Source organism: Jaculus jaculus, chromosome 9, assembly GCF_020740685.1.
Source record: "Jaculus jaculus isolate mJacJac1 chromosome 9, mJacJac1.mat.Y.cur, whole genome shotgun sequence".
Lineage (NCBI taxonomy): Eukaryota > Metazoa > Chordata > Mammalia > Rodentia > Dipodidae > Jaculus > Jaculus jaculus.
Genome location: NC_059110.1, coordinates 14,324,694 through 14,350,929, shown reverse-complemented (window position 1 = coordinate 14,350,929; position 26,236 = coordinate 14,324,694). Strand labels below are relative to the sequence as shown.

At 41.9% G+C, this 26,236-nt stretch overlaps 1 protein-coding gene and 1 long non-coding RNA gene across 2 annotated transcripts in view; one reads left to right on the top strand and one right to left on the bottom strand.

The window, feature by feature from the left end:
- Esr1 (estrogen receptor 1) overlaps window positions 1-26,236 on the top strand; it is a 266,953-nt gene that overhangs the window by 147,840 nt on the left and 92,877 nt on the right. The window lies entirely within an intron of this gene.
- LOC123463457 lies at window positions 14,288-15,920 on the bottom strand. Its single transcript, XR_006638953.1, has 3 exons — window positions 15,793-15,920; window positions 14,856-14,922; window positions 14,288-14,534 (listed from the first exon to the last, which is right to left on the bottom strand). It is a non-coding gene; the product is annotated as an uncharacterized LOC123463457 (long non-coding RNA).

The window sequence follows — 26,236 nt, the reverse complement described above, 5'->3', positions numbered from 1 at the left end:
GTGGAGAGTTGGAAGGAGTGCGGCGGTCATATCTTCTTAGGGCTTATGGCATTGAATGTCGGCACCAAGGCTGACACATCCTTGGGACTGTGGGTGTTTCATTTCCCCCGAGTCGCCTCCGGCTGCGTAGTTCATCATCTGCACAGGGACAAGCGACTTGGTTTAACTCTCAGCACTCCTCCTTCTGGGGACGTTGTGGGTTTTGGTTCTGCTGCTTTGGTTTCGACATCAGGTTCTTTCTCATTGCTGGGACAAAGTTCCAGATCAGAGGAAGCTCAAGGAAGAAAAGGGTTTGTTTTGGGCCCATAGTTTCAAGGTGGGGGGAGTCTATCATGGAAGGAAAAGCAAGATAACAATAAGAAACTGGAGTCACACCCTCCCATCAGTGAGGAGGAAGGGGAGAGAGAGAGAGAGAGAAAGCAGGGATGGCTATAAACCTTAAGGCCCACCGCCAGTGACGTACTTCCTCAAAAAAAGTTCCACCTCCTGAAAGTTCTACAACTACTAAAACCAGGCCATGAGAAAAAGTCTTACAATACTGCACACTGAGTTTCTCTAGTTCAGAGCTCCACACCCTTGCACCCTCCTCCCAGTTCCAAAAGACCAAGAACTGCACGACCAGGGTTTATCACAGCAACTCCCTCACTCTTAGCACCAGTTTTCTGTGTCAGACTTCCTCACCACTGTGAAAAAACAATCACCCAAAGCAGCTTAAACCTGGAAGGGTTTTTGTTTTTGTTTTTGTTTTGACTGACAGTTTCAAGGGGAAATTTGGGGACAGCATGGTAAAGGCAAGAATTTAGTGTCACACTGTCACATTAGCAGGGGGGAAGGACAGAGATACAGAGAGAAGAGATTATACATGGTGGTGGAGGTGGGGATGGAGAGAAAATAGCAAGGAGTGGAGCTGGACTAAAACCTCAAGGCTTGCTTCAAGTAACGCATTTCCTCTGGTCAGGTCCCACCTCTAAAAGTTTAGCACCAAGCAGGCACCACCAGCTGGGGATTCGATGTTTAATCACGGGAGTCTGTGCTGGACATTCTAGATTCAAACCACCACAGCTGTACTCTGTTTCATAAATTGGGTCAACTTTGGTGGTTTTAATTTTTTTTTTTTGGTAGTTGGGGTAGAAACATTCTCCCCTTTAAATGGATTGCTTGATTTGTTAAACTCTCTAAGTTCTGTTTAATAATTCTTGAGAAAAACTCACTGCAACTTGGTTTAAAAACCAAGTCGCCTTGTCGTTTTAGTCTAGGATGGTTCACTGAGCTGTACCTCAGGGAGCTCTCCTAATGACAGCGGGGGAAAAACTGTGATTACTGAAAAAATGTAACACTTACTAAAATGGTGGCAGTGCCCTTCTCTGGAGCAAATTAAAATTGCTCTTTGTGGCACATGTGGTCATTATGTGAGGATTTGATAAACATGGACTCTGATAAAATGGTGAGCAGCTCCCTCTCTGGAGTCTGTGAACACAGCAGTTTATCACATCAGAACGTGAGTTTGTTTCTCTTTCCGTCACTGAGATGCTTGCCTAAGTTTCCTCAGGGCATTTGAAAGTAGTAAGAAAATGATTTTGATTTGGAAAGCTCATTCAAGACCCTGGGACTGTGGAGAGACATTTTCTAAATCATGCATTCAAGTTACGGCTGTCAGTGCTTTTCCCCTTGTGGTGATAAAGAAATGTTAAAATGGGGAATAGAGTCAATTTTGTATTCTTTGCTTTTGCTTCTCTCTAAGGAACCAGTCACAAAAGCCAAAAATTTGGGAGATTTATAAGGATATAGCTATGTAAACAAGTAACTCAAACACTTGATGGGTATGCAGTACATGTGTATCAAAATGCAAGGCTCCAACCTCATGACACCAGAGTGATCTACCTAAATGCCTTCATCACTTTGCCTAGCATTTGGTAAGCTAACTTGAAGGGAATCTTTGGTCCGAAAGTGACTGTCAGAACAGGTAAGTGGATGTTGTCAGTCCAATTATTTAGCCAACTACTGATGTGCATAGTCTGTTTTGGAGGAGTTTACCCTGATGTATCAAAGCAGGCATGCGTATGGAAAGGAGGCACGCTCAGGAGATGCATAATGGTTGTGTTGCAGAGCAGTGTGCATGTATTTGATGCCATTAACCTCATACTCACAAATGGTGAAACAGTAGGTGATATGTTAGATATTACTTTACTATAAGATGTGAAAAGAAGGCTGGAGAGATGGCTCAGTCGTTAAGGTGCTTATCTGCAAAGCCTAAGGACCCAGGTTCAATTTCTCAGTACCCACGTAAGCCAGAGGCACATGCAGTTTGTTTGTAGTAGCTAGAAGCCCTGGTGTATCCATTCTCCCCCCCCCCCTGTTTCTTTCTTTCTTTCTCTCTCAAATAAATGAATAAATAAAATATAACACAAACAGATGCAGTAAACACATAATTATTTTATATCAAAGAGAAACAGACATTACGTGCTTCATTATGGCGGTGCCAGGGACTGATTTGAATTTGAAACCACGATTTCTGTGTGAAATGCTTAGCATAAGCTCAAGAACGCACACTTTTTGTTTTTGTTTATGGTTATTTTTAAAGAAAGACAGATTCTCCTATAGACCAGGAAGTCATGATGTAGCTGAGGCTGGTCTTGAATTCCTGATTCTTCAGCTTCTGCCTCCCAAATGCTGGGACTCTAGGTGTGTGCCATCATGCCCATTGGGATTGCCCATTCTAAAAGAATTATATTATCTTGTCAGTATTTCAGAAAAGCAAAAGCCTTTTTCTTTCCTTCCTGCCATGTGTCACCTACATCACCAAGAGGGCCAGTGTGCCACAGCAAGTTTAGAACACTTTACCATAGCATATTCAGGACTCAGAATTCATAGAAAATAATGTGTTACTGTTAGTTTTGAGGTTTTTTAAATATTCTATTTATTTATTAGAAAGAGCCAGAGACAGATAGAGAATAGGCACGCTAGAGCCTCTAGCCACTGCAAACCAACTCCAGATGCATGTACCACATTGTGCATCTGGGTTTACATGGGTACTGGGGAATTGAACCCAGGTCTTTTGACTTTACAGGCAAGCTCCTTAAGTGCTGAGCCATCTCCCCAGCCCCAATTTTGGGATTTTAGTATAATTAAGTTTGAAGCTATTGTTTCAAGACCATGTCTAGCTATGCTGCCCAGGCCGGCCTTAAACCCTAGCCCTTCCTTCTTCATCCTATTAAGTAATGGGATTATAAGTAGTAATACAACCTATTAAGTAATGGGATTATAAGTAATGCTACCATATCCAGCTTGAATCTATCTTCATGAATCCCAAGAACTATACAATCAAGTCAGGAGATAGTCTGGCATTTTGCAAAACTAGACTAGAAATCAAGCTTTCAATTCATTTGCACTTAAGTTCAGCACATGTATTTCTTTTATTGGTATTCAGTGATCTCTATTCATGCTTTAATGGTCTCCTGTTAAAATAATCTTCTCCCTGCTAGCCTAAGCTAACTGAAATTGGACTGCTGCCTCATTGCTTTCATTTTATTTTGTTTTCACAAGACATTTCAACAAAGAACAAGGAAACATCTCCTGAGGTATATTGGCTCCTTTTTAATTTTCCAAGTTAATATTATCTAGAGTTTTTGACTACATTTAAATGCTTTAAGACACCCGATAAGCTCAACATTTTTTCATGCAAATAGTTTCATGAAATAGAAAAGAGAATATATAGGTAAAAAATAATATCAATTGAAGACTAAATCCTCCATCAAATATAAGAGCTTTAAGATTAGAACCAACCACCTGTAACAGAACCTCCCCATAGAGAAAGTTAAAATAAAACATTTAATTCATATAAGATAAACTTCAGTTAATTTTAGCAGTGCTATGGAGATTCCCTAGTTTAAAGAACCCAGACTCTTAATTTTCTATTCTCCTAACGTAAAGGATTCTGGGTAATGTAATTTTTGCACTTGAACTTTGTACCTTGAATCTAATCTGAGTTGGATGTATATTTGGAAGGCAAATGATATTCTCTGCTACAGTACTGAACTTCAAATGATAATTTCAGAACTGGGGCTGGAGAGAGGGGCCAGGGGTTAAAGGCACTTCTTTGCAGAGCCTGCTTCAGTTTCCCAGCTACACCCATAAAGCTGGGCGAGTATTTCTTTGCAACAGCAGCAAGAGACCATAGAGCTCCCCTGCCCCACACACATACACAAGCGCACATGCATGCAGATGAATAATCAAATTAAAAATGGGATTTCAGAATTGTATATCCTACTTCAGGAATGTTCTGACTGACTGAGCATCAATATATTTTAGATAGAACATTTTGTTTACTTATTGATTTTTTTCAAGGTAGCCTCTCACTGTAGCCCAGGGTGACCTAGAACTTACTCTCTGTAGTTTCAGGCTGGTCTCAAACTCATGGATAGCCTCCTACTTCCGCCTCTGGAGTGTTGGGATTAAAGGTGTGCATCGCCACGCCAGGCCCTGGGGATCATCATTAAAAAAAATAAATAGATAAGACATGAAATTCATACTAAGGTTTGATAAGAGAAGTATTACTTTAACGTAAACCCCTATGAGCTGGGAAGTCCTAGTCTGGCCCACTTGCTGTAAAGAGACAGAGGAATGACAAGAACAAGTAGCATTCTGGTTTCTGACGCTGTGACCATAGGTGTCGTTTGATGCTTCTTTGTCTTCTCACAAAGCTTTTCATGACATCTCACCTGACCATCAGCAGCAACAGTTGTCATCCTAGGTGCTGAGAAAAATCTTGCCTGTTTGGACATTTTGGCTATTGAGATATACTCACGAGATCCTACTGTGTGCATATTGTAAAGTGTATGTTATGAATCAAAATGCATGCACTCACATCTGCCTGTGAGAAGAGTTTGCATACTGGTGAGGTCTTCTCTGGGGGTGTGTCCACAGGACAAGTGGTGAGCAAATCCTATTAAACACCCATCCTGGGGAAGCATCCTTCCCTCTGAGTCCCAGGTGGAATTGTTAGAAAAATTTAATTTGATTTTGTAATTGGCATACAGATATATCTGGGTATCATTCATTCTGGCATTTTCAAAAGCAAGTTGTTTTTGTTGATTCTTATCTCCCCGCCCCCATTCCTTCTCAACTCATTTCCCCTCTATTCCTAGTATCCTTCCCCCTTCTGTTTACATGTCACTCATGCTCTTTTGCCTTTCCCTCAACTCTTTTCTTTAACGTATTTTTAAATTTTCATTTTATTTATTTGCAATCATAGAGAGAGGGAGACAATGGGTGTGCCAGGGCCTCCGGCCGTTGTAAATGAACTCCAGATGCATGTGCCATCTTGTGCATCTGGCTTTACGTGGGCACTGGGGAGTCAAACCTAGGTCATTAGGCTTGGCAGGCAAGCGCCTTAACTTCTGAAGCATCTCTCCAGTCACCCTCAACCCTTTTCTTACTCCTCTACTTGTACACACACACTCTTGCTTTCCATTCCATCCTTGTAGGTTTTTACGCACGTTCTCTCCCATCTATACATACTTATAGATACTATGTGCCAGAATCCACATATCAGAGAGAACGCATTGTTGTGGTCTTCCTGAGTGACCCAGGTCGCTTAGCTTATTTGACAACTTGAAGTGTTTGTGTCATTTCTTCTTCGACCCATTCTGGGTTTCAAAGATGATGAATCTGAAGTGCCATTCTGTTACTTCCAGTGGAAGAAACAAAATTTCTGCCCAGTGTGTGTGTGTGTGTAGGTGCATGCACGTGCATACGTGTGCGCATGTATGTGGCTGTAGAAGGACATTCTGTGCATCCGTAGGGCGCTGCCACTTCAAGGAGAGTGGGCTGAGGTGCAGAGGACCGTGAGGGGTGCTGGCTCACTGAACCAACTACATAAAGGAACACACCCAGTGGTGCGTGCATCAGTCACCACTGGGGTATGAATTCGTCTTAGGACGAAAACGTTCAGCAGGAAACGCTCACCCACATTCTACCCTCACCTTCTGAAGGCTGGAGCTTGGCTTGTTTCTCTGACTTTGGGATCGTTTCATGCATCAACGTCAGGCAGCACACTCAGTCATGGGGAAGAGCGAGCTCTTGATTGTTAGGACGCACTGGTGCGGTACGCTCCCTTTTCTACCTGTGAACAAAGGCAGGTATCGATTTTCTCATGATTTCTTTTTTCTTTTTAAAATTTTATTATGCTATGCTGTTCTAGTTGTTCCTTGTTTCCCCTCTTTCCCCAGTCTTGTAATTTTCTCAGGCTCCTTATTCCGTCATGCCACAGACTTGCTCCTCTGGCAGTGCTGTGGTACATGGCTCCAGTCCAGCCGCTAGCTTTCAAGGAGGCCAGAGACCTTTAATCTTCAGGGGGTATAAACCAGGATTAGGGCTCTTCCAGGAACATTGGTGGTGAGTATGAGATTCATGAATGCTTGGGAACCTCACTCACATATAATGGTGATATACCTCAACTTGAAGAAAAAATTGGGATGAAGAGATGTCTTGGCAGTGAAGATGCTTGTCGACAAAGCAAAAGGACCCAGGTTCGACTCCCCAGTACCTACATAAAGTTCAGATGCTCAAGGTGGTGCCTGTATCTGTTTGCAGTGGCTAGAGGACCTGGTATACCCATGCTCTCTCGTTCTATCTTCCTCTCTATCAAATAAATAAATAAAATATTTCAAAAACTTTAAAAAATACTTATGCATCTCCTACCTTAGGAGAAAAATTGAACTGAAACAAATTTGGCAGGTGGAGAAATAACATACTAAGGATGATTTCATCAGATGGGTTAGGCTCTGAAAGACTCTAAACCACTATCATATCTAAGATGTCTTGCTTGACTCCCCCTGGATCTTTAATCTCTCATACTCGTGTCTTGGTCCCTGCAACTAACCTTTGCTCCTTCAGGGTTGATCATTAACTTGCTGGGGCACATATCTTCATGTGAGATGTCCTCTACTCTGTACATCAGACGTTGAATAACATGCCATCTACATGTGTGAATTACATGTTCAAATGTCTGTCAGCCTGCGGACATTCTACAAGAGAAACTTACCTAGCTCATTTACTGTCATATTTCTAGTTCTCAGGACAGTATTTGGAACATAGCAGGTGCTTATGAAATACTTATCAAATGTTGTGTGGTTGATAAAAGGCAAATTAACGATATGTGTTAATGATCTTGATAACTTTGTGTTATTTCATATTTTTCCAGTGAACATTCATTCAAAGGATTGTAGCTGGGCGTGGTGGTGCACGCCTTTAATGCCCACACTTGGGAGACAGAGGTAGGAGGATCACAGTGAGTTGCAAGGCCACCCTGAGACTACATTGTGAATTCCAGGTCATGCTGGGCTAGAACGAGACTCTACCTTTAAAATAAACAGAAAGAGGTAACTGACACATGTTTGGGAGGATATTATGGTTAGGCGCTTGTGCTTTACTGATGTTTGGATAGAATCTGTGGACTTTAACACTCATAGAGAAACACTATTCTTGAGTCCATGGTACAGCTTGCAAATGACAGCTGCAACTTCAGCAACTGATTTTTCAGTGGTCCTTGGTGAGCTGGATGTATGGGATATGTTCAGCCTGACCCCCGTCTTACTCTCTGGAGTGGACATGCTAGGGACAGAATATGGACAGGTGAAAACGTGAGCTGCAAGTGGCCCAGGGGGGCCTGTGGGCTGGGGTGTTAGGAGTCAAGTTGCCGCCAGCCTCACCGAGAGAGCACTCGAAGGAGGAGGCAAGGAGGTCATTAGCCATGTAGATGGACTGGCATCCCAACAAAAAGCCCAGCAAATTGCAGGGTTCTGACAGCAGAAGTTCTGGAATGTTCTAGGGACAGGAAGCAGATCAAGATGACTGAAGCAGAGGAAGTCAGGAGTTAGGAGAGAACACCCTGAGAGGCAAGGGGGACTGATGTTCTTCTGAGTCCCGGGGGCAACCCAGATCTTAGGGTTTTTTTTTGTTTTTTTTTTTTGATGAGGAGAATGAGGATTTGTGGTATAACTCTGAGGGGTGTGATCTGAATTACTACTTACAAGTTTCATTTTGGCCGGGTGGGGTGAGGAGAGAACCCCCCACCAAAGGGATCAAGAGCTGAGGCAGAGAGAAGCTCAATATCTCCTTCACCAACCAAGGTGTCTGTCAGTGCATCTGCCTGGATGGCTGGGATACTTGAAGCCACCCTGGCCAGCCATACTGGACAGTGAATCAGGAGCTGGACCAGGGAGCCCGCACTATGTTCAGTAAGGGATTCGCCTGATGGTGCTAGAGAAATGACATGGGAAAGAAGAGAGAATGGGTGCTGAGTGGGGAAGGGGGCAGTGAAGAGAGAGCAGAGTGACATTTGTGATTTGTCGTGAAGGTCCGTCCAGCATCTTTTAGGGTTTCTGCTGCTACAAGAAAGCCCCCAAGGGTTGGCTCTTCACAGATGCCTTGAAACCTTTCTAGAAGTGTGTTTGGAGCCCTGGCATTTCTGTAGACTTTTCCTGAGGCTCTTTAGGAGACACATGTGAAGAATTTATGTGGTTCTTGAAAGCTGAGGTAGGGACCTAAGCACACCTATTTTTACCCTGTACTCCTTAAGACTACTTGGAAATCCCGACGAAAGCCATTTCCACTCTGCCTGCCTTGGGATGATACCAGCTCCCATCACTCATCCCAGCTGTGGGATCGGCGTCTGGCTGACAGGCTTTCATGTCAAATGCAGTCTTTGACTATCACATTCTCGCGAAGAGCCAGTTACTGATTGGTTGTTTCCCTCCTATGCTGACCAAGGGAAAAGCTAAACCAAACCAACCAACCGATTACTGCATTCTCCTCCTCCCACACAAACCCTTGTGACTCATTTATCTCTGAACTTTCATAACCCTGTGGTCATTTTCATCCATTGTTCTGGGCACACACTCAAAGTACACATTCATTTTTTTTCTTTTGGTGGGGGTACACAGTGATGCTTTTAAAGACTTCTTCAATTGTATTTTCCATTTCTTCTCCTGATGTTTATTTTAAAAAAAAGTATATGTGGCTTATTTATAAATGCCAGTAGATGTACTTTGCTAACTAAAGATATCTTCAAAACAGTATATAAATGAATACCATATATATATATATATATATATTCATTGTTAAAATGTCCTTTCTTTATCTCTTTGATGTTACAAAATATGGGTTTCAAGACACATGTGGTCTTCTCTCTAAAGTCCTTTCTTCAAACTCCCTTCTTCCCTCCAATTCTCCCTCATCTTTCCTTCCCTCTCTTTTTCTCCCCTCCCCTTCCATCCTTACTTTTATTTATGCCCTTTAGTTTTGAGGCTCATCATAAACCTTTGACTATCATTCCTTTTTAAAAATATTGTTTATTATTTTATTTTGAAAGAGAGACAGAGAAAGAGGAAGAGAGAAAGAAGGGGAGAGAGAGATAGAGAGACAGAGAGGGAGACAGAGAGAGAGAGAGACAGAGAGAGAGAGAAAAAGGGTGTACCAGGGCCTTTTCAGCCACTGATAAAAAACTCCAGATGCATGCACCCTCTTGTGCACATGTGCAATATTGCATGCTTGCATCACTGCATCTGGCTACATGGGACCTGGAGATGTGAACATGTGTTCTTAGGCTTCACAGGCAAGTGTCTTAACCACTAAGCCATCTCTCTATCCCCTTAAAAATATTTTTATTTAGTTATTTGCAGGAGAGTGAGAGAGCATGGGCGCAAATGAACTCCATATACATGTGCCACCTTGTGCATCTGACTTTATGGGGGAATCCAACCTGGGTTTTCAGGCACTGCAGGCAAGCACTTAAACTACTGAGCCGTCTCCAACTCCTCCATTTCCTTTTTTAAAAAGTGCTTTTTTATTTTTATTTTTAGAGACAGAAAGAGAGAAGGAGAGAGAGAGAGAAAGTGAGAGAGAGTAGAGAATGGGTGTGGGGTGTGCCAGGGCCTCCAGCCACTGAAAAATGAACTCCAGATGCATGTGCCACCCTCTGCGTCTGGCTTACATAGGACCTGAGGAATCAAACCGAGGTCCTTTGGCTTTGTAAGCAAGCATCTTAAACACTAAGTCAGCTCTCCAGCTCTCCATGTCCATTTTAACCACGAGGCCATAAATGTGGTCATTGGAGCTCTGTGTGGAGGGCTCTTGGGTATGGAAACTTCACAGCAAGGCTTCTCTGACATTGATTAGTTTCTCCTGGTCTTTCCAGCTTCCTGTTTCATGCAAATGAAGGTGAGAAGGGAGTGAGCCCACCCATGCAGAACCCGGAGGTACTCAGTCTCTGCGTTCTCACTCCTACCACCTGCTCTCTTGAAGCATGAAGCCACTTAGACTATGTTTCTCCAGAAAATGAACTGCAGTTACTCATATTCTTTGCCAATCTTGATCAGGTTATTTGTTTCTTGACATTGAGTTGTTTGAATTCACACACATGGATACATACACATGTATGAATAGACACCACACACACACACACACACACACACACACATGGGCTATCCAGTTCTTCCCATCAAATGTAGGGCTTGCAAATACCCTCCCCCCATGTCTGTGGGTTGTTTCTATTCATTCTGTTAACTATTTCTTTTGCTATGTAGATGCTCCTGCATCTGGTACAATTCTCCTTGTCTATTTTTGTCTTTCTCACTACTTCAAGTTTATGTCCAGATAGTCCCTGCCCAGACCAACATCATGGGACATTCCCTCTGTACTTACTTTGGGGGGTGGGTGGTGGTTAATAGTATCTGGTCTCACACTAAAGTCTTTGGTCCATCTGGCATTGATGTTTGTATGTGGTGTGAGATGAAGATCTTGTTTAATTCTTCAGTGTGTGAACACCCAGTTTTTCAAGCACCTTTGATGAAGGGTTGAACTTTCCCCGTGGCGTGTTCTTGGCACCTTTGCAAAAATCAATGGACTATAAATGTTTTCCTTTTTTCATTCCTTAGTGTTTGATGTTCATCAGTATTTAGTTTTTTTTTGCCTCCTTTATTAAACTTATCTATCCTTGAGTATTTTTTATAATATAGACTATTTTCTTAATTTCCTTTCAGATAATTTGTTTTAGTACATATAAATGCTAATGATTCATGCCTATTGATTTTGTATCCAACAACCTAATATTGAATTTATGAAATTTAATATCATTTTGGTATGATGCTTTACTCCTCCAAAGATTACTTCTGTAACTTATATACAATATTACATTTCATACATAAACATCACACAGGTGGTTTATAAGCAAGGAGAAAACCTTGTACAATATGAAGTATTATTTGATGATTTCAAAATATCTCATCAGGCTATCATAGTCAAAGTGATACAGTTTTTGGCATAAAACAGACCCATTAGCAAATGGAAGAGGATAGCTAACGGTTTCTGACTTTACAAATCCACAAACATAATTTTTTTTTGTAATCCTAGGGCCTTGTCCATCCTAAGCAAGTGCTCTTCCCCTGAGCTGCATCCCACATCCCCACTTGCTGATTTTACTTATGCTTTTTCATCTATTACTAAATAAAATACTTTAGAATTATCAAGATATCTATTAGTATCTTTCCTATGGAACTAAAAGAAATGTCTTGCTCTTCTTTTTTTGTCTCTATTACTGCTTTTAGGATGAGAAATTTTACAGTTGCTGTTCTATACATAGCAGATATATTTGGTTTTGTATGCAGTTGATGATGCCATTCTCTGCCACAACTGTTTGTGTCAGTGTTATCTGCTGTCATTACACATCGAAGCTCCGAGAACTGTTTCTTAAAACAAGCAAACCCTGCTTTTTGAATGGGTATGCAAGTCACACACTTTTGAGTCACAGTCGCCAACGACTTTGCTTTTATACTTTTGCCACTAATGTGCTTGACTATGAAACTCTAGGCTCTAGTTCTCTCCCACTCAGTGCCTAGAAGGTCCTGACATATTCTAGTCCCCACTGCTGCAAACGAGGAAGTCCTGTGTCAGCCTTACTATCTGGAGATCACCTGGCTCATTCTAGGAAGTGTGACTCAGCAGGTCTCTGGGTGTGAGCATTGGTTTTCTTTAATCCTGTACGTCTTCAGCAGGCTTTTTCAATTCATTGCTCATCTCCCTCCAGGCCTGTGAGTTTTTCTGTTAGGTTTTGCTTTCTTCTCCCTCTCATTTGTCTTTGTTCTCTCCTTCTTGAATGTCTCTATTATAAACTTTTAAAGTTTGGGTCGGTTAGGGGATGGGATTACAGGCTTGCTGCATCCACACTGACGGCCTTCTCCATAGACATCAAATTCCCATAGTGGATCTCCATGCCTTTGAGGTCATCTTATCTTTTTATCTTATTTTCTTTTTCCATACATTTGTGATTCATTTATACTCACATTAGTTAGCAGATTTTCAGTCATGTCAATTTTCTTTCTCAGCCATCTGTATATTTTGAATTTTCCATTTCAGCAAACTTTTAAAAAGTTTTTTTTTTTTTTTTGAGGCAAGCCCAACACACTGGCCATTCTTTTATTTTAATCTATTTTATTTATTTATTTGAGAGAGAGAGAATAGGCATGCCAGGGCCTCCAGCCACTGCAAACAAACTCCAGATGCATGCATCCCCTTGTGCATCTGGCTTATGTGGGTCCTGGGGTGTCGAACCGGGATCCTTTGGCTTTGCAGGAAAAGGCCTTAACTGCTAAGCCCCATTCTTTTTTTTTTTCTAACTCTCCAGCCCCATTCTTTTTTTTTTTTCTTTTAATGTGAGAGAGTGAGACCAAGAGAAAGAATGAGAGAGAGAGAGAGAGAAAGGGAGAGAGAGAGAGAGAGAATTGTCACAGCAGGGCCTCTGCCCCCCAAGTGCTGGGATTAAAGGCGTGCGCCACCATACCCAGCTAACTTTCCATTTTAAAGACTCTATTGTTTATATCCTATTTTTCTCATGAAACCTTGACTTCTGTATCCTGCAGCTCTAGACAGAACTTGTTCTGCTCTGCAGCTGATCTAGATAACGCTGAATAGAGAGAAGGAAGGAGTGACGCCTTGTTCCTGTCTTCGGGTCTCCTTAAGGTCCAGAAGTTGTTCCTCCCATTACCCACACTCCACCCTTCACCACCACCCTGAAGTCTATCTACATTTTGTCATCACTCCTTAGACTGGCAAATCCCTGTCTTAGGTGGCCGTCACTAACATCAATGACAACTTGGCTATACAGGTTTGAGGACCAGTGAGTTCTGCACTCCTTTTTCATTGCAGTTTTCTCCTGTACTTTTCATGAAAATGAGGATACCATAGTGTCTTTTAAAATTTTTAAAAAATATTTTATTTGGGTTGCACTCTGATGCTGATGGCAACCCGCTGAAGGTCGTGGGACAGGGATAGGAAGTAAAATATTTTATTTGGGTTGCACTCTGATGCTGATGGCAACCCGCTGAAGGTCGTGGGACAGGGATAGGAAGTGCCCCTGGGACTGACCCCCCAAACCCTGTGCACCAGAACTTGGGCTCAGCTGGGCTGAGGGCAGGGAGGAGGGACCCTGTGTCTCGTGGGATGGGGACCCTGGCGTGTGTGGGGGTTCACCAGGGACTCATCCCGGAGGGACACAGGTATGATTCGCACCTGAAGAAGGGGAGCTATGTGTTGCAGGTGGCGTGAACCCCTGGGGCGCCACGTCTTTCACGTGAAGATTCACGAGTCCTGCTGGGGCTGGGAAAATGGCCAGCCAGCTGCAGCGCCTGCTTGCGGAGTCTGAAGGCCTGGAGTTTGGTTCCTGGTACCCAAGTACGGCCAGATGTGCAGAGCGGCGCCCGCATCTGCAGTTTGTCTGCAGTGGCAAGAGGCCCTGACTGGCGGCCGGCACTCTCTCCCTCTCTCTTTTCTCTCCCTCCCTCTTGCAAATAAATAAATGATTTTTTTTTAAGTCCTGCTTGTCACTTAGGGAACTTTAGAGGGATGGGTGGAAGAAGGAATACGCTCTATTTTATTGATTTATTTGAAAAAAAAATCTGCCTACCATGCTCTTCAATAATGGTAATTACCCCTTGGGAAAAATATTTATTTATTTATTTATTAAAGAGAAAGCAGTAAAGAGAGAGAGAGAGAGAGAGAATGAATGGGCATGCCTGACCCCCCTATCCACTGCAAAAGAACTTCAGACACATGTACCACCTTGTGCATCTGGCTTTACGTGGGTCCTGGGGAATCAAACCCAGGTCCTTTGGCTTTGTAGGCAAACACCTTAACCACTAAGCCATCTCCCCAGCCACCAGCACCTTTATTTTATTATTTCATGACTTTTCAATGATAGCCTTTCATCCTGTGTCTCTTCTTTCTTGCTCTTGGATTACCTCATGTCCAGTGGTCCATGGCTGGTCTGCTGCTATTGTTCATATTTATTCGTGAGTCCAGGTCAGTATGGGTGGCTAATCAGAGTTTTCACTGTGGTATGCAAACCGCTCTCCTGCTGTGCCTCTCTCCACTCAGGGTAGGCTGAGCCGGTTCCAGGTCAGTGGACGGAGCACTTCCTCTTGTAGGCAAACGTCCAGGCGGGCAGGTGGGCAGGTGGGGTCAGACCTGAGGCCAGCAGGGGGCTGTCCAGAGGAAAGATTCACTGGGTGGCCTTCTTCCTTCCCCTTTGCATGTCTGAAGCTCCCTCTCTGTCTAGCATCAGTTCCACCTCCCCTCCCACCCCAGCAGGAAGCTCCCTTCCACGTTTCCCCACATGTTTAGCCAACAGAACAAAGGCTTTGCTTTGCGTGGAGGCCAGAGGCTTGGTTTTTGTCGTGGGGTGAGATGGGGAAGGGGAACCTCTTCAGGCTGTTCTTCATGGGGTCCTGGAAAGGACTGCCTGGCCACCACCCCGCGATGCTTGGCGCTCTGGAACTGCTGCCTTCTAGGAAAGATCCCCATACCTCGGATTGTGGGTTGTGGTTTCCTCTACTGGAGTTTCTGCCCAAGTCCATCCTGGCTTCTTCATAGCTGGGGAGAGAACGGGTGCATGGAGCTGTGGTGTTCCCCTTCCCATGAACAAGAACCCTCTGTGGCTTACTGCAAAGAAGACGTTGTGTTTACAGAGATCTCATTGTTAAGGGTCTCACTCTGAACAGAAGCAAACTCCCAAACAAACCCTATAATCAAAAAAAAAAAAAAAATCCAAAAAATTGGTTTTAATCTTCTTGTGGAAAGATCAGACCTTAAAATAATTGCTTTTCTATGTGAGTCATTCAGATGTAAAGCAAACCTGAACCCCTGTGATGGAATGTGTGTGTGTATATGTGTGTGTGTGTATATATACATATATGTCATATATCTAAGCCTCAGCTTTCTCCAAGCCTCTCTCCAGGAGATCCAGGCAGCCAAGCAGTGGGTGGTGGTCATGACTTTACCCTTGGCAGTGCCAGGGGCTGTGGTAGATTATGAGTAGGAGACAGCCGTGCCAACAATGGTGAAAATATGGAATCAGCAGGAAGTACACTTCCCTCTCACCCTCCGCTTGGCAACAGACAGCACCCACAGACAGTGGAGGTTGGGGGGGGGGCAGCTTCACTTGACTTGCTCTGCCTGTTCCCAAACGCCTCAGACAGTTTGTCATTTCAGGATGCTGGAAGTCAAACAAGCCCATTGTTTCTCCCCACTAATCCTGTTTTATGCTTCTGGGTTGGTAGCACCTCCCTCTCCTTACTTGGCTTTCCTCTTGATACATAGCTCATGATCTTCCCTAACGCTAAATTAACGTATTCCTCATCTTCCCTGGGTGTTCCCTCTTTCCTAGTGATGGTGGTTTCTAGACTCCTGTGCCAGACCCTCACACTCAACTCTTGGCTGGCTTTCGAATTCTGCTCGTTTTACCTTCTTTTTGGTCCCACACCAGCCTCCTGAGGTCCTGTCCGTGCATTGCTCAGGTGGTGATTACAGTGCGACCTTACATAGGCTGTCTCTCTATCCCATTCTTGCCTGGGTTACTCAGCACGGCACTCTGCGTTCAGTCATTAAGGTCGGAGAGGTCCGATGAAACAGAGCCAGCGGGGGCTGGTGAACTCTGGATTTTCCTCCACGACTGGCCGCTCACATGGGTCAGTTCTTCTCTCCTGGCATGTGGGGCTGAGGACCTTTGCACACACTACTCAAATTTTAAGACAAATGCTCAAGATCTTTACAGGGAAGCAAATTCTGTCCAGATTGCTCCCCTGGGCTTCCTGAGGGTGAGCTTCATGGCAGTGGTGCCCACATAAGCTCTGGGCTTACTGGAAGCCGGACTCTTTCTCTTCCACTCTAAAAAGCAGATCTTGGTTCATTAAAGACATGTTACAACAGTACCTTGGATCTTGTCTCATTGAGACGATGACATGAACTACAGGAGACAAGGAGACAGCTCAGTCGATGAAGCGCTTGCTGCTCAAGGGCCAGGACCCAAGGACGCCACTGCCTGCGCACAACAGCAGCAGCGTCAGCTCGTCATCTCAGCACTGGGGAGATGGAGACTGGGGATCTTGCTTGCTGGTCCAGCCAAATCTGTGAGCCCCAGTTTCAGTGACAAATACTGTCTCAATAGGGTGGATGGCTTAGCGGTTAAGCGCTTGCCTATGAAGCCTAAGGACCCTGGTTCAAGGCTCGACTCCCCAGGACCCACGTTAGCCAGATGCACAAGGGGCACACGCGTCTGGAGTTCATTTGCAGTGGCTGGAGGCCCTGGCGCGCCCCCTCTCTCTCTCATTCTCTCTTTCTGTCATTCTCAAATAAATAAGTAAAAAAATACAAAATAAAAAAAAATAAGGTGGTGATCAATTGTGGAGGATGCTCAGTGTTGACCTCTGAGCTATATTGACACATGCACATGTGCACCTACCCCCCCACATGTGTGATTCCCCATACATGCCTTCATTCCATATGAACATACAGAAAGGGAATTGTACTTCTTTGTAAGTAACAGGTTCCATGGAGAGATTCTAGACAGATGTCCAGGAACCCTGAACTTGAGGCAACCCAGCCTCTGCTCTTTAGACTGGCCACAGCCCCTTTCTCATTTGGTCTATGTTCTTTGCATCCCTCACTTACTCAGTGCTCCATCCAATAGGAAAACTTCCTGTTTTGGGCAATGTGCTATTTCCCCTTTTCTGTATCCACACAAACACACACACACACACACACACACACACACACACACACACACACACTTTTCTACCCTAAATGCTTAAAGGACAAGTGAAGTGCTGCTTTGTCTATCTCAGTAACGGCCTTCATCCCAATACCCAGCTTTTATTCCATATTTGATTTACATCTTTGTTGTATATATTGCCCATAACCATTCATGAGTGCTAACTCTCCACACTGTAAGTATATTTCATGAACTTTTGTAGTCCATGGAGTGCTAACATAGATCCTGATAAACCATAGGTAATCAACTGATGCTTTTGTGATGGAATTTAAATTAAATATTTACCATTAATTTTTTCTGGCTGGCAGAAGCTCCAGTATGAGGGTGGGGAAGAATATTTGAAACTTATTTAAGTGTGTTTAATGGTCTTCATGAATAAGCAAGTGTTAATGGTGACCCCACGATCACCTCATTTAATCCTCACGACTGTGACACAAGTCCCTGCTTGCACCTTAGTGAGGAAAGAAGGTTTGGAGGGCTTCAGTGGGTGGCTGAGTTGAAATCAGTGAGACCACTGTATTCTATCTGCCATCAGAAGTGTGTCATGAATAAGACAGAAAACTACAACTGGATGTTCAACCTACTTCCACTTTGGGTCTGCAGAGGTGGAAATGCAAGGGACAGGAATGGACTGGGCGAGCAGGACTGCCATGGGTGGAAATGAGCCTTTGATGTAAAGAAAGCAAGCAGTTGGGATTCTATAGAGGTCTTGCACATGGGGAGGGGGAGGATATTAGGAATTTCCCTCCAGTAGTTTTCCAGGCTAAGTGAGTGGGACACACAGAACTGTCACTGAGCTGCCAAGGTCACTTAGTGGTTTTGACCCTTCCTGAGTGGCCAGTGTGCTTCCAACACCAGCTGCCCAAGTCGTGGACCCTCTGCTCACTTCTTCCCCTTTCTGCTATTTCAAAGTCTCTGCTTCTGTCATCATAAGTTCCAAAGGCTTTGGGAAGCAAGACATCATTTCATTATAAAAGAGTGGTGAGGACATCTTTCTGATAGAAATTGAAGTCTTGCATACTAATAACATGTTTCCTGAGTAGACACAGGGCCAGTGAAGTGTAGCTTGTTGGCTTTCTCTGGTCACAGGCAGTTCAATGACTCTTTCTGTCCCTCACTTCCCCGTCCCTCACTTTACATCCTTGACTGAGCTGCTGGTTTTCCCAGCTTTCATCATGGGCGTAAAACAGAAGCCAGAAAATTGCCTATAGAGACCAAGGACTAGGAATTTTAGGCTTTGATAACATTTATAACTTTATCACACATTCATTGTTGGTTCTGCCATGGTAGCACCAAAGCCACCACAGGTAATGCATCAATGAAAACATGCAGCCCTGTCCCAATAAAGCTTTGTTTAAACATCGAGGGTTGAGCTTGGGCTATAGTTCTCCAACCCCTGATTTGAAGCAAAGAAGAAATATGCTATGTGCATTAATGCCATGTAGGTCTCATTCTGAGTTTTTCTCTCTTTTTCTAAGACTTGTTGTGCAGGAAATGACTAAATTGATGACAAGGCATTCTAATTTAATCATTGAGATAATAGTGTCTAACACGTATTGAGTGTTTGCTATGTGTCAGACGTTTTGCTAAGTACTTCAATGCTTTATAGGATTTATAAATCAAGGACTGCTATTATCTCTATTTACAGCAGTGGGAGCTTAGTCACAGACAGCTTAAACAAACTGCCAGGCTCACATGTCCCCAATACATTGAAACAGGTGTCTGATGACGGGATCCACAGACTTGTGTGAGGGGTAAGAGCATGGGACTAATGCTCAGAAATCCAGGTTTATTTCCTAGCTCTGCTCCATGGCAAATCACATTAACATTGGCCTTCAGCTTTCTGGCCCATGAAAAGGGATTAATCCAAACCCTGGCAACTTCCTACTGAAGAGACTGCTGTCAGAAGGTCCCACCTTTTCTCTGCCCTTGCAGTATTTATTCCTTCTAGATACTTGATCTGGGCTCTATTTCTAAGCCCATCCCTGCTATGGAGGAAAGGTGAAATATACCTCATGTGCGTGTGTGCATGTGTGCACAGAGGACACACACACACACACACACACACACACACACACACACACACAGTCACACATGCAGAATTCTGTGGAGCAAGATTGACGCTTTTTTCAAATGGACTCTTCCTGGACCAATCTTGCTGTCTAGGTAGAAATGAAGGACAACTTGAAAGTATGTAAAGCACGGCTAGGTTTCTGTAGCATTCAAGGTGATAAACCTACAGTAACTAAGTCCTCCCAAAGGTTGACATGCCTGGCATAGTTTCAAAGCAACTATCTCCCAGTTCCTTCTGTCCTCCAGCATGACATCTGACCAAATGCTGGTGGCTTAATTCCAGGGATTGAATGTTCCACGTCTCCCCATCTGGAAAGAAACATGAAATAGAAGAATGGAAATAGCCTTGTATGTGGTTTAAATTTTTTTTTTTAACCCAGGCTGCTTTTCCACCCTCAAGATGTTGTGATTAGGAAGTTCTCCTTTTATTTCTCATTTCTTTTTCCCTTCTTATAAAATCTATTGCCATTTGATGACTTAGACAGGGTTTTCCAGAAAAATAACCAACTGGACTTATATATCTATATCTACCTATCTATCTAATCTATTATCTATATCTATCTACCTATCCATCTATGCATCCACCCTTTGAGATTTATTTTGTTTTAAGTGAGAAAGAATGGGTATGCCAGAACCCCAAGCCACTGCAAATGAACTCCAGATGCATGTGCCACCTTGTGCATCTGGCTTACGTGGGTCTTGGGGAATCGATGCTGTGTCCTTTGGCTTTTCAAGCAAGCACCTTAGCCACTAGGAAATGTCTCCAGCCCTGAGATTTATTTTTAAGGCTTATGCAATTGTGGTATTTGTAAGTCTAAAATAGGTACAACAGGCTTGCAGACTGAAAACTCAGGTAGATTTTGTGTTGCAGTCTCAAGATAGAATTTCTGCCTAAAGAATCCTTGATCTTTGCCCTCAGGCTTTCGACAGACTGGGTAAGGCCCGTCTACTTAATGAAGAATAATTTGCCTCACTTAAAGCCTATCTTCTGTGAATGTTACCTACTTCTGAAAACCACTTTCCCAGCGCTGTCTACAGTAGGAATAGGACTACAGCTGGGTACCAGAGTCTAGCTGAGTTGATGCATAAAATTAGTCACCATATTTGATAGGATAACTTGTTATGCTGTATCTACCAACCAGAGCTAGAGCATAATGTAGATCATCCTGAACAATATCTGGGGAGTTCTGAGGTCAAGGAGTGGGCAGCATGGCACATGTGCAGTGCACGTGGCCTTACAGTACACTCATGGGTGGACTTTTTCCCGATGGTTGGGCTTCAGGCATAGGGCATGATGCTCATTCATTTCCAGTAACACTCTTTCCCAGGGATAGAGATGTTGATGATGCACATTATCTTAACTATTCAAGGACTAAGGCTTCCTCTTTTATGGAAAACCTTATTCTCTGAGCATCTTGCATATTGGTCATATTCCCATCAGGTGATACTTACGCTCCCCCTTACCCACTCCCACTCCCCTGAAGGCCTTCCTCAGGGGGGTTATCGGTATTTGCTATGGGGTCATGAATGCGTCAGTCTCTGTGGGGGAAACCATGACTCAGAATACACCTTCCCACCCTATGGATCTTACAGTCTTTCTGCTCTGTCTTTCACAATGTTCCCTGTGCCTTACAGGACACGTTACTAGTCTCCTTTAGTGTTGAGCTCTCAGTAGCTTCTGATTTTCTGCTTTGCTGAGTTCTGAGTCTCCTCAGTGTCTGCCACCATCTCCCTGGAGAAGGTTCTCAGGCTAGTGGGGAGAGCAGCACTCATACTTTCCTCCACTACTTCCTCTGTAATGTTTCCTAGGCTCTGGTAGATGGGATAGGATAAAGATGACTCTTCTCATGCTGGGCAGTCAGCTTTCTTTTTGTGATGTACTGATGGCTCTTGTTTCTCTTCAGTATTCATTGCTATCTGTAAAAATCAGATTTTTAAATTTTATTTTATGTATTTAAGAGAAAGAAAGAAAGAAAGTAGACAAAGAAAGAGAAAGAGAGAATGGGCATGCTAGGGTCCTCAGCCACTGTAAATGAAATCCAGACACATGTGTCACCTTGTGCATCTGGTGTATGTGGGTTGTGTGGAACTGAACCAGGGTCCTTTGCCTAAGGCAAGTGCCTTAACCACTAAGCAATCTCTTCAGCCCAAAAGCAGATTTTTTAAAAAAAAATTTATTAGCATTGTCCATGATTATTAAAAAAAAATCCCATGTTAATTCCCTCCCCCCCGTCTCCTTTGAAATTCCATTCTCCATCATATTACCTCCCCATCATAATCATTGTACTTACATATATACAATATCAACCTAGTAAATACCCTCCTCCCTTCCTTTCTCTTCCCTTTATGTCTCCTTTTTAACTTACTGGCCTCCAAAAGCAGATTTTTTTTTTTTAACCAGTCCTTTAAGGTTTTTTTGTTTGTTTGTTTGTCTGTTTGTTTTATTGTCAGTAAGGCAACTTTCATTTAAAAAATCCAGATAGAATAAGGAATAAGTAAATATGATTACCTCTTTTAGCTTGTTTTTCACCTATGCCTCACTGTTCCAGTTTGGGTGAGATTTTTGTCTGATTTCAGGTACTGTCTGTATTATTTGAAAGCAAAATAGTAAGTCCATCAACTGGTGACAGTGTAGAATTTACACAGCAAATTTACTGCTTCTTTTTGCAAAAGATTACAAAACCTTTTTGGTTTTACAATTCCCGACTGTATGGAACCTACCGTGAAGTATGTTATGATAATAGTCATGTTTTAGCAATGTTTCATGATGTCCAAACTTGAGTTAACTGAAAAATACTACTAGAACATTCCCTTGTATTTAGATTTCGCTTCCTATTCAGAAAAAGAAATATAATAAAGCAAATAGAATTAAAAAGTAAAACTTTAACCATGGACAGAAATTTAATTATCTTCACATCAGCCATTCTCACCTAATATTTTAAATATTTGATGTTTAATAAGCAACCTCTTTATCTGCATTTGGTTGTTCCCCTAACAGCAAAATGTTTTGGTAACTCCCTTTTACTCCAGATTCTTACACATGTATGTATAAACTATATGTCACTATAAATCTTAGACAAAATTAAAGTTGTCATTCAAAATAATAAAGAAAGTTTGAACTGAGACTTTTCAAAGTCTCAATAGTATTTATGTGACAATTTCCTTTGCTGAAAGCATAGACGTGAAAGGTCATGGGAACTGTAAATGCTGGTTGACATGTTGAAAAATAACCTTCAAGATACATCATCGAGCTGGCAACTAAAGTATGCCACTATAAAGAACAAAAGAACATGGTAACAGATATTTATGAGATATTTACAAGGCCCACAGCCTCGGGTTTCCAGATCTGAAACACCACATAGTGTACCCTTGGGTGCTATTAGGATGAGTGGGAAATGAACTCTACATAGAAAGGAGCAATAATAAAACTTGCCTGATGCTATGTTGGCTGTGGAGAGAGGGAAAGAAATCTGTTTCAGAAAAGGGAGCCACACACTATGGTAGGCTGGCTTCCAGGATGGAGGCTACCTGTGCAATCCTCCAAAACCATAGTCAGGCCATGTGTTTTCATGTGGGCCTGGGATGAGGGTAAGGGCAGAGAAGTAGAAAGTGGAAACACAGGGTTTATTGGGGAATGGAATTTCATGTTGGTTCTCAAGGATTTCTGGCTAACTTTATTTCAAAGAGCATATGCCAAGGTCAGAAATCACAAAACAAATACACATTGCCCAATGTAAACCACCACGAATGAGCCAGAAGGAAAAATAAGAGCCTGTGGAGTCAGACTTGGAGACTTAAGATATAATATTTTTTAACATGTAATATGAATGATGGACGTCTATGTCTAAGAAGTAAAAGGAGCTTAAAGATGTTAGCCAGATGTCAGAAGCTTAAAAAAAAAAACAAACAGTAAGCAGATTGAAAAACAGAATTAAGCAAAATCTTTAGAAATAAAGTAGTATAACCATGATAGTGAAAACAACCACTGAATGGCTGAACCAACGCACAGATATAGTAGAAGAAAACTTTGTAGAACCGAGAAATATATCTAGAGAAGTAACTCTAGTACCCAGGATGAAGGGAGTTGAGAGAAACTAATGGATAACAATTTTGAGCACATGAAAATGAAGCAAATTCTAACAGAGTTAACAAGGAGGCAGTAAAGAGAATGGAAAAGCACCACATTCCAAATTTAGAGTGGCTGAAATTTTTCTAGCAATCTTGAAGTGCACCATTTATCATATTTAAAAGACTTCAAGCAGAAAGAGTGAAAAGAAATCTTCATCTAGAACCATTCTAACGCATAGGCAGAGTATCAGAGATGAAAGCATACCTTGCATACAGCTGGAGAGAAAAAGACATGTCCTCCAGGATAGAGGCAATTTGGTGACTTGTTTTTCGGTAACAATAATAAGACAAGAATCCAATTGTATACGTTTAATATGGTAAGAGAATACAGTTTGCTGTTTAAAATTCCATGCATAGTAAAACCATCTCTTGAGAATGAGAGTGATACAGTGCATCTCCAGGCAAAAACAGTCTCCTATTTAAAAAAATATACATTTCAAAGGAAATTTTGGAGCATGCATTACAAACATATGGGATTCTAGAAAGAATACCTGATATTCAAGAATGACTTGAGAATAAAATATTGTAGAATATATAAGTAAATGAAAACATGGGCTAATGAAAAAATGGTGGTGTACTTGAAGGTTCAACCCCTAGAACTAAAATGTGGGAAGAGGATGTTATATAAAGTTGGGAATAATGAGACAAGGAGTATCCCTGGTGTCCTTTTTGGGTATCTAACTTGTCTTTTCTTAAAGGGACACCAGACTGACTTATTTAGGACTCACCAACTATAATCTGAGATCCCATAATCAGACTTCATCATAAGATTTAAGTGGGGAAGCTATTCAGCCCATAGAAATTTAAATGTCATTTTGAAGTAAAATTTTACTTTCTGAGACAGGTACATAACAAAATTGTTTTCAAGAATTGAGGTTGATAGTTAAGATGATCTTAGGAGAAAATGGACACAAAAATACCAGCTTTTCATCTTTGTGAGTTTATTAATGACTTGATATTTTTAAGAAAATAGCTCAGTAAAAAAGAAGTCAGAATCATAACCCAGAGGTCTGCCATTCAAAGTTAGAGTACTGTTAATTTCTTTACGTATAGAATTGTACCAATTATATCTTAATTTTCTTTTGGAATGTGCATTTATTCAAATCAGTGTGTGGAACTTGCTTTAGAAAATCGGTGTCAATGATGTGTGATTTTAAAAGTTAGGCATATAGAGTTCTTTGAAAATTCTAGAAAATAATAACTTCTAACAAGACTTGAATGTATTTCCTTTTAAGTATTGTTTTCAATATTAAGTTTTTGATTAATATGTTCTTACTAGGTCATGAAACATAAATCGTAGACAAATTGTCTTCTAAATGAGAGGTTGTACAGAGAATTGAAAATGGATGAGCTTTTACTATTGTAATCTCAACAGGCATAATCTCTGCTATTGATTTTCAACAAAAAAGCATTCAGTTGTGCTGTACAGTAGCTCATATAGAAACGGAAAAAAAATCAAATTTTGAGTTGCATAACATTTCTGCCTAGTTGTTTTGCATATAGCTTAAAATGACATTTTATCAAATATTCGCTTGCCTGATGATGAAGAATTCAGATAGCCAATGTGCTTTAAATTGTCACATTTCAGAAAGAACTATTAGGAAGAAAATAACCCTGGCTGTTAAGTGATGGGTTTTCTTGGAATACATTGTGTGTTAATGTTACTAGACAAGAAAATAAATTCAAATGGTCAACCACATTCCAGTGTGTATTCTCCCTCTAACATCCTCCCCCATTGCATTCTTGGATTTTAGCACTCCTACACACTGGTTAAAGCAGTTGTTAGAGTGTCCATAAGAAATCAGTGTAATTAGTTTGTTTCCAAGTCTCTTTTCCCTTTGCTGTGTTGCTACAGGTACTGGAATCATTTTTGGTGTCTGGCATCTGTTCAAGAATGATTTCTTAAGTTTAAGGAGGGGGAAGACACAATAAATGAAATAATATTTTTTTTACATAAATAGGATAGCATTATTTATAAATAGTCAGAAACTTTTTTTCTTATTAGGTGAAAAAAAATGACAGCTGATTGACTCAGTTAAGTATTAATGGGCACCTTTCTCTTTGGAGCAGCCAGAGGGAACAGCATCTACATGGCAGTCTGCATACACAGCATGTCTGGGTTATCTTGCCCAAAAGAAGTTCGAATAGGCAAGAGTTTTGCAAAACAGACTCATCTAAAGTTTTAAAATGGCTGCAGGTGTCTTAGAGAGAGACTAATTTTATGTTCAAATGATTAGAGAGATTGACCGACCATGAACTCTAGGGTTATGTTCTGTTCCTAACAGCCAGCACAGTATGTTCTAAGTAGCTTCTGTTTGTAGTGGTACGGTAGCTCTGGGATTCTTGTTCATTCTATACTTGCATTTTCAAGCAAGGGAGTATTTTATCTTGCCTTGTCCCCTTGTATACCCACTCTACCTGCCCTGCGCATGGCTATTACCAAAGTAATGACTTATTCTTAGCAGTGGGTAAGCCAGGAAAGACATGACACTTTCAGAGATCTGGAGTTTTCTTTAAATGATTATTCATGGGCTTGTTCACTTTCTAATATACAGTACCTTTCACAACGAGTGGCTCCCAGCAGGCCCTCAGCCAATTTTTATGACATTGGTCTAAGTTTGTTCTATTGACTAAATGACAATAAAGAGAAAATAGTACAAAACCCTTTAGTCCACAGGAATATCGGACTAAAGTTTCTACATGCTCCGTCTTCTGATGGGTTCCAAGGTTTGGTTATTGGAAAAACAAATCCATATTTGGACCTAGGACTTTTTGGTGACAGATCAAGGGTTGATAAAATGGACTTGAGAAATATATGCAGGATATCTTTTAATAGATCTGCTGTGAAGTATACATGAAATATTGTACTTATGTACAATTACTGTTGCTGTAATTCAAGAAGTTTAAACTTACTTCAGATGTGTGTAATAATTTAAG